At 41.7% G+C, this 14,769-nt stretch overlaps 1 long non-coding RNA gene across 1 annotated transcript in view; it reads left to right on the top strand.

Moving 5' to 3' along the window:
- The first annotated feature begins 345 nt into the window (after positions 1–345).
- Positions 346–14,769, top strand: part of LOC138886406 (uncharacterized) — a 28,360-nt gene continuing 13,936 nt past the window's right edge. Inside the window, exon 1 of the long non-coding RNA XR_011405127.1 lies at positions 346–433. This is a non-coding gene — a long non-coding RNA (uncharacterized lncRNA). The remainder of the gene's footprint in view (positions 434–14,769) is intronic.

The raw sequence follows: 14,769 nt of genomic DNA, 5'->3' as shown, positions 1-14,769 counted from the left end.
ATGAAATTTATTTTTACTATGTATAAATCAGATACAAAATATACAAAAGACATATTGTATAAATTTTGTATTTAAGTAGTATGTTATTGTAGTTGTATTTAACTGAATATCTCTAATGACTTGCACGGAAACATTTTTTCATTAGGAAAAACTTTTACTGTACAAATTGGTTGGATCATCAATCCAATGCAGATTAACTTTACACGTGAATTGTCTGAAAATAGAGAATTATATGTTTGATCTCTTTATATTTTTGAACTGGGGAGTTGCTTCCTTAGACATTCTGAGCTCAAACATAGAGCTAATTACTCTTTCAATCTAAATTAATACTACTTATTCAAGAAGATTAAAGGTGCGACTGCTACATGCTTAAGATCAAGACCCTTAGCAGTAAACTTGGCAGCGATTTTATCCAGAGGCTCAAAGGGTGAAGGTAATTATTCATTTGCTGCTTTATCACTTGCAGTTAGACCATCTCGTCGACCAAGTAACACTGGCCAATATGGTCCTCCTGACTGAAAACAAAGAAAGAAAAATTATCAATATTTCCTTTTCTTTCTCCTCTTCTCTTTCTTTATGTTTCCATTCATATGTTTCCTCACAAATCATCTTCTGGTTTTCAATCTCCTCGGTTATCGTTATGTAAGCATTGCCCAAAGTCATTTAAATTCAAGTATCATTAAGACTTGTGCCCTCTAAAGCTATGCTTAATCCCTTGATTGAAGGCATAAATAATGGATTAGGAGCCTTTTAAGGTGAATTGTATATATTTTGTAAATAAAATTTGTTTATGTCGGGTAATTAATTAAACATGAACATTAAAGATAATAAATTTTTTAATAGTGTATAAAAATTTAAAAATCCCTTTAAATTATGGAGTAGAAACCCCCTATTCCCACGGCCCAATTTTTCTCTTCTGTTTCTAGAGTGAGTGCTGGAAAGAAGAGAATAATGATTCACGAGAGAGCTGTGCAAGTTTGGAGGATTAGCTGTTGGTTACTGTTTTGTACAACTGCTGTTTAGTTGACTTACTGAGTGACTTTTGTGTCAGCTGTCCCCACTTGCATTTTCCATGTCCCCTTCCTCCCGTGTCTATGGCTCCAGCATACTTTGTATTTTCCTCATTAATCAGTCAGCAGTAGTATTCAATTTCGACTTTTCCATCATTTAATTTGATTTGTCAAATGCCTCTTCATTTGCATGCTAGAATATTTTTCATTTGTCTTATTCTCATCTACCGGTATAAATTTATTTGACTACTATCGTATCACGTAGAATTGAGTCACATATCAGCAACCAAGTGAGACTTTTCTTCTTGGTGCACAGCTGTGTGCTAATATTAAGTCAAAAATGCTAAACACACTAAATTTGCTCCTTTTTTAATTTCTGGTAATCAGTCCAAGAGGAAGCAAATATATACTTCTTTTTAAGTAGTATATGAAAGTAGTAGTGTTCTTCACCAATTGCACACAAATTGCACACAAATTACATGTCGACGGGCGTAACGACCTGACCGGTCGTTTTTCTTTCTAGGTCCCTGCTCCCCTTATTAAGACTTCTCGTATGTGCGGGGATAGTTGATTTGGTTTTGGAAGGGGTCAGGTTGAAGTCGGGACACTTAGTTCCTTAATAGTGACCTAAGATGGCCAAGATTGACTTGAGTAAACATTTTGAGTAAACGACCTCGGAACTGAGATTTAAGGGTTCCAATAGGTTCGTATAATGATTTTAGATTTGGGCGTGTGTTCGGATTGGGTTTCGGGTGATCCGGGAGCATTTCAGCGCTTAATGTCGAAAGTTGGTTTATTGAAGGTTTTCTAGTTCTTTAAATTTTGTTTGGAGTAGACTTTGGTGTTATCGAGGTCCATTTGGGATTCAAGCTCGAAAATATTTTCATATGGTGATTTATGACTTGTAAGCAAAATTTGGTGTCATTATGAGTAGTCTAAGTGTGATTCGGCGCATTCGGAGCTAGTTGAGAAGTTTTAAGTTCATAAGTTGATTCAATTTGGTTTTGAGGTGCGAGTCTTAGTTTCGTTGTTGTTTCATGTGCTCTGAGGGTTCGAGCAGGTCCATATTATGGTTATGGACTTGTTGGTGCATTTGGATGGGGTCCCGAAGGCTCAGGTGCATTTCGGACCGCCTGAAACTAAGTCCAAAACTGTTGCTGTGCTGGTTCTTGTTTCCTTCTTTACGAACGCGGAAGGACCCTCGTGTTCGCGATAAAGGATTTGGGGACTAGATGCCTTTGCCCTTCACTTTCGCAGAGGCTTCGAACCAGTGGCCTTTGCGTTCGCGATTGACTCGTCGCATTCACGTAGAAGACCTGGGCTTGGGCAACTCAGTTGCCTTTCGCGTTCGCGAGTGGAGGCACATGTTCGCGATGAGAGGGCGACTTAGTGCATCGCGTTCGTGAATGCCTTCTTGCGATCACGAAGAAGCCTTTCCCTGGGTTTGTGAGTTTTGCCTTCATGATCACAAGGGCTTGTTCGCGATCGCGAAACAGGCTCGTCTGGGCAGTGACTTAATAAAAATTGGGAATTTGGCCATTTTGTTCATTTCTCTCATTTACTGGCCGATTCTAGAGCTTCTTGGAGAGGGGTTTTCATCTAGCTATTGAAAGTAAGTGATTTTTATACAATGTGAGTTGAATACATAGATTATGGGTAGATTTTAAAATGTAAAATGTGAAAATTTTAGGAGATTGTTGAAAAACCTAGATTTTGATAAAAATGAGATTAGACCACGAAACTAATTATGGAATTGGGTAAAAATTATATATTTGTGTTTGTAAGGTTGTGGATAATAATTAATTATAAAAAAAATTTCAGAATCTGGGCACGTGCGCCCGGGGGTGAATTTTAGGAGCTTTCCAAATTGGGTTGGCTAATCACTCAAGTAGTTAAATTCTGAATTTTTGAGCAATTATTGATTAGTTTGTACAGTCTTTGGCTAGTTTTGGATAGTTCAGCACCGACTTGAGGCTTTTAGAGTGATTTGTGAACCAGAAAGTTGACGTGGAAATGAGGTAAGTCTCTTGCCTGACCTTGTATGATGGAATTAACCCCATGGGCATTTAAATTGTTATTTGCCACAAATTACGGGTGCTACGTACGCACGAAGTGAAGAGAATCCGTTGATCACGGCCTACTCCGTACTACTATTGAGTAGCGAAAGAGGGTCGAAGCAGCTTTTACCCGATTTAGGGTCGGGATCGATTTCCACATAGAGCTAGAATTTGGAAGCGAGTGTCTATATTGCGTATGTGTTCCAAATTACACTTCTAATCATTTTTGGGGTCTCTTTTTACTTCTACTATTATCAACTACAAATGGTAAATGCAGCTAGATTAATCTAAAAAGGGTTTTTCAAATGGTTAAAAAGGTACTAGGGTAATGACTTTCACCTAGGTGGTTAATTGACGGGTAATTGAATCTAAGACACGATTGACATAATTGGGGAGTATGATATAACCGTTGCACGATATTACCCACTCTATACCTCTCCGTGGTTCGAGTGATTTTGCCCGAATTGACTTTCTTAAGACCAATTGGGTATGCAAATTTTCACAAGCAACTAGGGTTCAAGTCGGGTATTACTCTCTCGAGGTTCAACCCTTTAATTGGGGCTATCAATCTCTTGAGTACGCCCCAATTCCTTGTTGGACCAATTTCGGAGACTTAGGCTCTCTTTCTCAAGAAGAGCCCTAGTCAACTAAACACAAACTAGTGTTTGCAACCACTAATTCAGCAATTAACTATGAAATTTGCCCAAATATCAAACACCCATAGTCAATCTAGCCCTAAAATACAAGACTCATCAATTACCCACACTAGGATTGAGCCACAACCCTAGCTTATGGGTCTAGCTACTCATAATTAAAGAAGAAAATCAAGAAATAGATGAAGAACAACTCATATTAATTAATCACTAAGATAAATAACAAGATTCAATGATGAAAGGTAGATAAAATTGCCCAAAATGGCTAAGAAAGTCGAACCCACAAGCACAACTACGTTACAAAACTATCTGATACCCTAAAAATGGGAAAATAAGCTATTTATACTAAGCTGAAAATTCTGGACAAAAATGCCCCTACGGGGTTAGTGCGGACAACACAAAATAGTGTGCGGCCGCACTAGGGCTCTGAACTTGAAAATACAGCTCTCTAAACTTGGGCAATGTGGACCGCACATAATGGACTGCGGCCGCATAGGCTTCTAGTGCGGTCCGTATAAAATGGACTGCAGACCGCATAGGCTTCAATCCTCAAATCTGGCACCTCTCTGATCTTGGGTTCTGCGGACCACACTAAATCGAGTACGACCGCATTGCCTTCAGTGCGGAACGCACAAAACCTAGTGCGTCCACATTGCATCTTTGCCTGGAAATCAACCTCTCTAAATCTCCTAGTGCGGACCGCATAGAAATGTGTGCGGCCGCACTGGGCCTGCTTTGTCTGAGCTTGTCTTGTCTTTGGCACTTGTGCAAGTTTCACTCCTTTTGAGCTGATCTTTGACATTTTGTCACTTTGTTGATCAAACCTGCAATCAAACACAACTAGTGAGCCTTTTGGGACTATTTTGTACAAATTTCTAATCAAAACTTAAGCAAGAAGGAGTATAAAATATATTAAAATCCCTAGTTATCAACTCTCCAAAACTTAAGTTTTAGCTTGTCCTCAAGCAAACAAAATAAAACCCACCCCTTAAGGGAAAATACCAAGAAATTTTTAGTTGTCCTAAAGTAACCTTATCTAGCATCAATTGGGACTAACAATTGTCCACAATACAAATGAATCATTAACAACTTTTACTCCTTTAAGCACCATGGATTAAGTGCGACACGAGCATCAAGAATTGACTCAACACATCAAAGAACTCTTTTCTATTACTTCGGTCATTGTGGAATCCAGACTCGCACATCCTCAACTCTCCCTAATCAATCCTCACCTTTAAGATAGTAGCACTCAAAACGAGGATAATGGAAAGTCACTCATCTCTCTCAAGAAAAACCCACAAGTCCGGATCAAGGTACCATATGCTTTCCCCTTATGTGAGTATCCACTAATGTAAGCTTCATTTAACTCAAGATCATATAGGGCTTTTGTGGAGACATTGTGAAGGCTTTTGGCTCATGGTAGGAAATGTTTTGGTCTAAGTAGGTTCCATCTTCCCTTAAGCACTTCTTTTGATTCATTTGGCACACATTCACTTGACTATTTGAGTCATTTCACTTCTTTCTGAGGGGGTTAGAGAGACACATTGTCACTCTTTCTTATACATTTCAAACCTTTTCTCCTTTTTCAACTTTCCACACATTTTATTCTTTACTTTTCTTGAATCCATTTTTGGTTCTTTTTCATATTAAACATTCTATTTGTCATTTTGCTTTTCTTTATTTTTCATTGCCTTTCCTTTTCTTCATTTTTGTGCATTTTTACCACTTTGTTGCAATCCTCTTCTCTCCCCCCCAAACTTATACGTTTGCCATGTGCTAAAGAAAAGATCAGGTGCCAAGAGAGGGTATCTTTCAGAACGGGTATAGGCTTGTATCATGGTTCTTGAAGGAAACAGGTCTAAGGCTCAAAAGGATTGACTAGGGATCTTATCATTGGTAGGTTATGGGTGTGTTCAACTATCATTTGGACCAAAGAGAGCCTATAATCATGTCTCAAGTCAAAATTCACTTAGGATTTCGCCTCAACAAACATTCAGGGCAAGTTCTAGACTAATGGCTTGGGACTTGGACTTGCAATGCGATTACTCACCACACGAGCTATGAGATTGCTAAATATGCAAAGTCGGGGGGCCACAACGACCTTATATAAGATTTGAGCAAACCATGGTCCCAAAAAACCACTTGATGATTATCGGTCAACACAAGAGTCTCAAGGTCACTACTTTCACCATCCTAAACACAACAATTTATTTTTAACCATAAGATTAAAGGCAAATGTGCTAGGCCCAAGTGAAGCTTTGCTTGAGGCACCCTTAACTACCAAAACTACTAAAAACAAAAAGAAAAACGAACTTAAACCCTTAAGAAGGTTGTCACGCCATCCATCATTTGGAAGAGCCACACGGTTCACACAAAATCCCCCTTTGGAAAGAACCGTGGTATTAAGAAAACCAAAGGCTTATTGCAAACTTTAAAAACAAGAAGCTACGAATCACAAATAAAAAGCTAAGAACGAAAAATTTACGAAAAGTAGAATGAATACATACAAGAGGGGATTTGAATATACAATAGATGGGATGAATATGTACAATGTAACATAACTTTATATACAGACCCAAAGTAAAATAAAAGTGCGATAAATATAACGAAATATTAAAATTATATACAACCCAAAGATGAAAAATCAAGAAAGCATAAAAAAAATGTCAAATATATACAATCATCCGAATGTATGGCCTACCCCCTCAAATGAAAGCTGTCATTGTCCCCAATGCCAACTAAACCAAATAAAGTATCAAAAGAGGAAGGAAAAAGGATATAGGGACTCCCTATGGCCTGTCTGTCTACATAGGCTCCTGAGTGGTCCCAGGGTCCTCACTGTGCTCGGGAACCTGAGACTGGATCCCGGTGGCATACTGCTGTGCTGCTGGGACCTGGGCCTGGACAGGCTCCTAAAGTGCATCCTGTGGCTGACTGGAGGAAGCCTCTGGTGGGTCGTCCAACTGGATTACTGCATCATCTGCTCTAGAAATCAACCTCTTCATCTTGGGAGGCCTCTGTGACTGCTCTGGCTGGGAATGAGCTGCAGGTACTGGGTCCTAGAGTAGTAAGTCTAAAGGCAGCTGATCTGCCTTTAGTCTGTCAACATCAGCTCTCAACTGCTTCACGGACTCCTTGGATGCCCTGTCTTCCTCGTCTTCTTGTGCTCCAGAGCAAGCTCCTTGAGAGCCTTGCTATGTGAATCAACTGCCTCAGTCAGTACCTTCTGAGTGTCAAGGATTTTCTTTTGGTTGTCTAGTATCTCCTTGAGAGCATCCTCTATCGACTGGGGAACCTGTGGGGGTAGAGGTGTCGACTGAGCCTCTACCGTGGTAGTGAGTGTAGACAACTGGGAGGACGCACTCTGCATCCAGTTGTTGATACTAAGAAGTGCATGGCTCAGTCGGTGGGCAGTAATTAGATATGCACGAGAGGATGGAATCTCCGGGTCCACTAAGGTAGATAGACCAAGAGGGATAGCAGTGGAAGTAGAGGCAGGCTCAGCAGGAGTCACTACCACAACTGGCTCTTCAGACTGGCTAGTTAGAGCAGTAACTGTAACCTTGAAATTCTTGCTCTTGGGGTTATCATCCCCCTGCATGCTGTACAAGGAAAAAGGGGCCTTCGCTTTGACTTTGATGTCGAAGGGCCTCTTTTCCACTTTTAGATCCCGGAAGTACATAGTGAGAAAACTGGGGAATGGGTAGTTTCTGTCATGCTCAGCACCCACAATTGTAATAATTCTTGACATCACATTCCCCATATTTTTTTGGTACCCCGCCATGATCGACGCCACCAAAACTGCCCGGTGAAGAGGTAGGGAGTTGTCATGTGTCGGGGGGTCCAACCTGCTACATACAAATATCTCCCACCCTCGTGCCTCGAAATTCAGACAACGTCTCAGAATCTTGACGCCCACAGTCAACCAGTCAGGGGTGGTACCCGGGATTTCCAGATATTGTGCTAGCCAGGGACGAACCTCCTCACCCATTTCCATCTTTCCCATGTATATGGTATCATCCTCCTCATTGAAGCCAAGGTAATCATTTATTGTCTTCCCGTCAAACAACACTTTTAGGTTTCAAACCTTGGACACCTTGAAGCCCTTTTTGATGTGGGCAACGTTGGTGTAGAATTCCTTGACCAAGTGTTCATTAGCATCCACACACTCATATAGAAAATGTTCCCAGCCTACTCTTGTCCTAAACTACCTCCTCACATTGTGGTTGTGAGGTAGCAAGTCTCTATCTATAAAACTCCTCTTCGGGATCAACTTCCTCACCGGCCACCATTCCCGGAATTTATGATATGCTACCTCACTAACAAACCGGTCCTGCCATACCTCCGACTTCCTAGTTCTAGCAATACCCCCTTGTGGTTCATCTCCTTCTCCTACTTCTTCTCCTCCTACTTCCCCCTCATCACCTACTACACTCCCTCTAGATAATAAAGTTGTGGGAGAGGTGGAGTATTCATCCCCACTACCTAATGCTCAGCCCTCAGATGACCCAGAAGATACATTCACTGACGCGTGGGCAGTGGGGGATGCTGGAGGTGTGTCTCTTAGTCTATTCCTCTCCAGCTACTCAGGGATGTATTTTGGCACGGAATCTGAAGAAATCTCCCGGAAGGGCTCGTACTCACTCCTCGACATATCAATAGCTCTATCAGCTGCTTTAATCATCTTCCTCATGTTTTTGATGTTTTTCCTGGCTTGGGGAGTGAGTTTAATCATTTTCTATTTCCCTCCCCGGGAGGATCCTCCTCTGCCCGGTTGTTTAGATCTTTTACCTTGTTGTTTCACCATTGTCTGCAAACACAATCCAAATGAACCTATTAGTATCAGTTGCAGCAGTTAAGAACAGAGTTGCAGAATCAGAAAGGGAAAATTGCAGACAGGTTGCAGGATTCACCCAGTGCAGACCGTACAAAATGGTGTGCAACCGCACAGGGGTCAATGCGGACCGCACAAAATGGCCATGCAGTCCGCACAGAGGTGGGGTTCAGACTACCCACTCTCTATATCCCGGCTGTGCGGACCACACAAAATGTAGTGCGGCCACACAAGGGGCAATACGATCCACACAAAATGTAGTGCGGCCGCATTCCCTAAGATTCAGCTTTCTGAATAATAAGCAGTGTAGTCCGCACAAAATGGTACTGCGGACCGCACAGGGGCACCGCGGACCGCATAAAAATGACCTCGGTCCGCACTGAGTGCCTAGTAGTGGCACTAAATTAGAGTTCATGGATTTTTGATTTTAAGCTTAATTAACACCCAAGTCTTGTCCCTAAGAGTTTGTCCAGCATATGTAACTAACTATGTATATATTAATCCAAAGATTAACTACCCTAATCTATTCTACAAAAGAAAATACGGGAAGAAGAGAAAGGAAATCAAGAAAAACACAAATTAAAAGAAATTAAGAAAAGAGAACAAGTAAAAGGAATGTAATGGTACCAGATGTGAGATGAAATGAAGAATAACAAGTCCAAACAATTAGTTACAAGCAAAGGAAGTGATTAACAATGTCTTAAAACTTCTGAGATTCAAAGGTTCGAAAAGGGTAAAAGGAGGGCCTTAGGCCCTATTTATAGAAAAGGACCTGGGGCCTAGTCTCATCAACCAGTGCGGACCGCACAAAATCGACCGCGGTCCGCACAACACATCTATTTTCAAGCTTGAGGAGGCAACACACTGCGGTCCGCACAAAGTGAACTGTGGCCGCAGTGGTCCACTGTAGACCGCACAAAATGTAGTGCGACCGCAGTGGCAAACTTCAGAGAGGTCTACATTTCATACTTACCAGTGCGGTCCGCACTAAATGTAGTGCGACCGCATTAACAACTTCAGAGACCTGGCACTTTTTTCCACTATTTTCTGCACTGCACCAACACAATCCTGTAACATCTCACAACCAGTTAGCCCCAAAATCAATCCTACTCTACAAATGAAAATCAAATAAAAACAAGAAGAAAAACACATGGGTTACCTCCCAAGAAGCACCTGATTTAACGTCGCGACACGACACAGGTTACCATTACATCATTTGAAATAAAGAAGTGCCACCACGTGGCTGTCATCAATTTTACTAAGATAATGCTTGACCCGGTGCCCGTTAACTCTGAATACTTCACCATTTTTGTTCTTTAAATCAAAAGCACCAAACGAGCTCACACACACCACTTCAAAATGTCCACTCCATTTTGACTTGAGCTTTCCCGAAAACAGACGTAACCGGGAGTTGAACAAGAGAACCAAATCACCTACTTTGATCTCCTTTCCACGAGCATATTTATCATGAAGGTACTTTATCTTGTCCTTATATAAGGACGAACTGGAGTAGGCATGGAATCTGAATTCATCAAATTCATTGAGCTACTCCACATGAAGATAGGCTGCAACATCTCACTTAAGATTTAGCTTCCTCAAAGCCCACATGGCCTTGTGCTCTACCTCAACCGGTATATGGCAAGCTTTACCAAACACCAACCGATACGAAGACATACCAATCAGAGTCTTGTAAGCAGTCCTGTAAGCCCATAGAGCGTCATCCAACTTCTTTGACCAATCGGTCCTATTTGCATTGACTATCTTTGGCAATATGCTTTTGATTTCCCTGTTGGAAACTTCAACTTGACCACTTGGTTGAGGATGATAGGGAGTAGAAACTTTGTGATTGACACCATACTTTGAAAGCAAAGTGTCGAAAGCTTTATTGAAAAAATAAAACCCCCCATCACTTAAGATTGCACGAGAAGTACCAAACCTTGTAAAAATGCTCTTTTTGAGAAATACAACAACACTCCGGGCCTCATTGTTGGGCAAAGCCACGCTTCAACCCACTTTGAAACATAGTCCACCGCCACAAGAATGTAAGTGTTCCCACAAGAGCTAATAAATGGGCCCATGAAATCAATGCCCCATACATCAAGAATATCAACTTCAAGGATGGTATTGAGAGGCATCTCATCTTTCTTCGAAAATTCCACCCGCTCTTGGGCATTCGTCGCATCTCTTCACCAAATCGCCTGCATCTTTGAACAAAGTTGGCCAATAAAACCCACAACTAAGAACTTTAGAGGCCGTCCTCGCCCCGCCATGATGGTCACCATAGGGAGAGGAATGACAAGACTCCAAGATACTCAATTGCTCTTCCTCCGGGACACACCTTCGGATCACAGCATCCATGCAAATCTTAAACATGTAAGGCTCATCCCAATAGAAATTCAAACTATCCCGCTTGAGCTTCTTCCTTTGGTTAGAAGAGAGCTCACACGGGATTATACCAGTCACAAGAAAATTAGCAACATCCGCAAACCATGGCATATCATTCATCGACACCGAAAGGAGTTGTTCATCGAGAAATGAATCATTAATCTCTAGGTCGTCACAAGGCCTCCTCTCCTCCTCCAAATGGGACAAGTGGTCTGCCACTTGGTTCTCACTACCCTTCCGGTCCATAATCTCCAAATCAAACTCTTGAAGTAACAAGACCCATCGCATTAGTCTAGCTTTGGAATCTTTCTTCGTCATCAAGTACCGGAGTGCGGCATGGTCGGTATGAATAATAACCTTAGCACCCATAAGATACGACTGGAATTTTTCCATTGCAAACACAATAGCCAAAAGTTCTTTATCAGGTACCGTGTAGTTCATTTGAGCATCATTTAGTGTCTTTTGCATAGTACACCGAAAGAAACATTTTGTTCACTCTTTGACCCAAAACCGCCCCAACCGCAAGATCGCTCGCATCACACATGAGCTCAAAGGGTAAGCTCCAATTAGGTGCGGTAATTATAGGAGTGGTGGTCAACTTTTGCTTGAGAAGTTCAAAGGCTTGTATACATTTTTCATCAAACACGAACTTGGCATCTTTTTCCAACAACTTGCACAAGGGGTTCACTACTTTCGAAAATCTCTGGTAGAACCCAGCATGCCCAAGAAAACGTTGAACTCCTTTGACAGATGTAGAGGGAGGGAGCCTTGAAATCACATCGATCTTTGCTTTATCTACCTCAATACCATGCTTCGAAATTTTATGCCCAATAATTATTCCTTCTTCCACCATAAAGTGGCATTTCTTCCAATTGAGGACAAGATTAGTTTCTTCACAATGGGCCAACACCCTGTCAATATTCTTCAATCACTCATCAAATGAATTCCCCACAACACTAAAATCGTCCACGAACACCTCCAAAATGTCTTCCACCATATCGGTAAAAATGGCCATCATACACCGCTGAAATGTAGTCGGTATATTACACAACCCAAAAGGCATCCTAGAGAAAGCAAAAGTGCCATATGGACAAGTGAATGTGGTCTTCTCCTGATCTTCTGGAGCAATCAAGATTTGGTTGTACCCAGAATACCCATCCAAGAAGCAATAGAAGGCATGCCCAGCAAGTCGGTCTAACATTTGGTCAAGGAAAGGCAAAGGAAAGTGATCCTTGCGGGTCACTTTATTCAACTTGCGGTAATCCATGCATACCCTCCAACCAGTGACTGTTCTTGGGTACACATTGCACCGGTGAAGTCCAAGAGCTATCAGAGATGGGGTACACAACCCCGACATCCAACCACTTGATCACCTCCTTTTTCACAACTTTTTGCATTGCCTCGTTTGACCTCCTTTGATGCTCCAAGGAAGGCTTTGCATCATTTTCCAGAATAATCTTGTGCATACAGAATGTGGGGATTATTCCCCGAATATCAGTTAAAGTCCATCAAATTGTCTTTTTCCACTTTTGAAGCACCGCCAATGTGGCATCAACCTGCATGCTAGTAAGGCAAGAAGAAAGAATAACTCGCAAAGTAGAATTTGAGCCTAAGAACTCATACCTGTGGGTGTGGAGGCATTGATTTCAACTCCAATACCGAAGGCTCCTCAATTGAAGGTTTAGTTGACGGAGTCTTTCTATTCTCAAGATCCAAAGACAATTTCCTAGGCTCATAAGAATAAGAGTCCATTCCATGTAAAGCATTCACACACTCCACTCGGCCTGCATCCTCATTGACATCAAGATTCAGCAATACGGCCTCCAATGGGTCTTCCACATTGATCATTGCACTGGTGTCATCAATTATCACTGCTGTGATGAGGTCAACAAAAGAGCACACCTCGGTACTGTTGGGCTGCTTCATAGACTTGCACACATGAAAAATCAATTTTTTATCACCCACCCGGGAGGTGAGTTCCCCTGTTTCCACATCTACCAATGCCTTCCCCGTAGCTAGAAAAGGTCTTCCCAATATGATCAGAACTTTATAGTCCACCTCGTAGTCCAAGATCACAAAGTCAGCTGGCAAGATGAATTTTTCCACACAGACAAGCACATCATCAATAATACCCAATGGTCTCTTCATCGATCTATCCGCCATTTGTAACCTCATGGAAGTCAGCCTAGGTTGCCCAATACCCAAGGTTTTGAACACTGAGTAGGGCATCAAATTGATACTAGCTCCCAAATCACATAGAGCCTTGGTAAAATTCGCACTCCCAATGGTGCAAGGAATGGTGAAAGCACTGGGATCTTCAAGCTTCGGGGCCATTGAATGCACTATAGCACTAACTTGGTGAGTCATCTTTATAGTTTCACAATCCATAGAACGCTTCTTTGTGACCAAGTCTTTCATGAATTTTGCATAGCCCGGCATTTGTTCAAGAGCCTCCACCAAAGGCACATTGATGGACAAAATCTTCATCATATCAATAAACTTTTTAAACTGATTATCATTTTTCTGCTTCGTCAGCCTTTGAGGATAAGGTGGAGGTGGCCTTGGCAAAGGAGCCTTGGCTTCAGGCACAACCGGCTCCAGCATGTCTATTATGTGTTCCCTAGATGGGTTCACGTCATTTTGAGTTTCCACCTCGATATCTTGAATATCAATCATCACTTCTTTATTCACATTTTCATCAACCACATCTTCAACTACCAAAGGGACTTCATTTCTTACAATTCAACGTCATCATCCAAGATTTGCTTTTGTTTGGAGGCATTCATATCACCGCCTCTCCCACTTCTTGTTGTAACCGCCATAACATGATTGTTCCTACCCTTCGGGCTCACTACCATATCACTTGGTGGAGCACCCTTAGGGCGAGTATTTAAAGACTAAGAGATTTGGCCTAATTGTACCTCCAAGTTTCTGATAGAGGTATTGTGGGAAGTCAATTGTGCATTAGAATCCGCATTCTTCTTCATCATCTGTTCGAACATCATTTCAATTCTACTCATGTCATTTCCAGAAGAACTAGGACCTTGAGATAGAAATGGGGGTGGATTGTTCGGTTGTTGGTACATTGGGGCCTTTGAAAGCCTTGCCCCCGGTTTTCTTGGTTTCCATTGTTCCATCCACCCTAATTGTTATTGCCACCCCAATTGTTGTTATTACCATTCCAATTCCTTTGGTTGCCTTAATTGTTGTTCTGATTGCCCCAGTTGTTGTTTTGGTTGTTGTTCCCCCAGTTACCACTGTTTGGTTGTTGGTTGCCCCAATTGCCTTGAGGTCTCCATTGTTGTTGGTTAGAAGAGTTGCCCCGTTGGCCTTGATAGTTGTTTACATATTGAACTTCTTCACTTTGGTCATCATAACCATCATTTTGAAATCCATCACAGTCATCATCAAATTGCTCAGAATTCCCTTGGTTTTGTTGTCTTCTCTTATTGACAAGCATATTGACACCCTCCATGGCATTTACTTGGCGAGGATTTTGGACTTGTTGCAATTGTGCCTTTGCCAATTGGTTCATAGTAGTTGTTAACTCTGCTATAGCCTACCCATGATCATGTAATTCCTCGTGCAAATGAATAGCCATGGGTTCACCTTGAGGCACATTAGATATACTTTTCCATGCAGAAGAAGTATCAGCCATCTCGTCAAGTATATCACATGCCTCATCATACGGCAGCTTCATAAAGTTTCCCCTTGCAAGTTGGTTCACTATGCATTGATTTGTTGTATTGATGCCCCGGTAGAAGGTTTGTTGTATCATAGCCTCGGTCATATCATTGTTGGGGAATTCTTTCACCATTGTTCTATAATGC

The sequence above is a fragment of the Nicotiana sylvestris genome, chromosome 2, assembly GCF_000393655.2.
Source record: "Nicotiana sylvestris chromosome 2, ASM39365v2, whole genome shotgun sequence".
Taxonomy (NCBI): Eukaryota; Viridiplantae; Streptophyta; class Magnoliopsida; order Solanales; family Solanaceae; genus Nicotiana; species Nicotiana sylvestris.
This window is presented reverse-complemented; position numbering and strand designations above follow the sequence as displayed.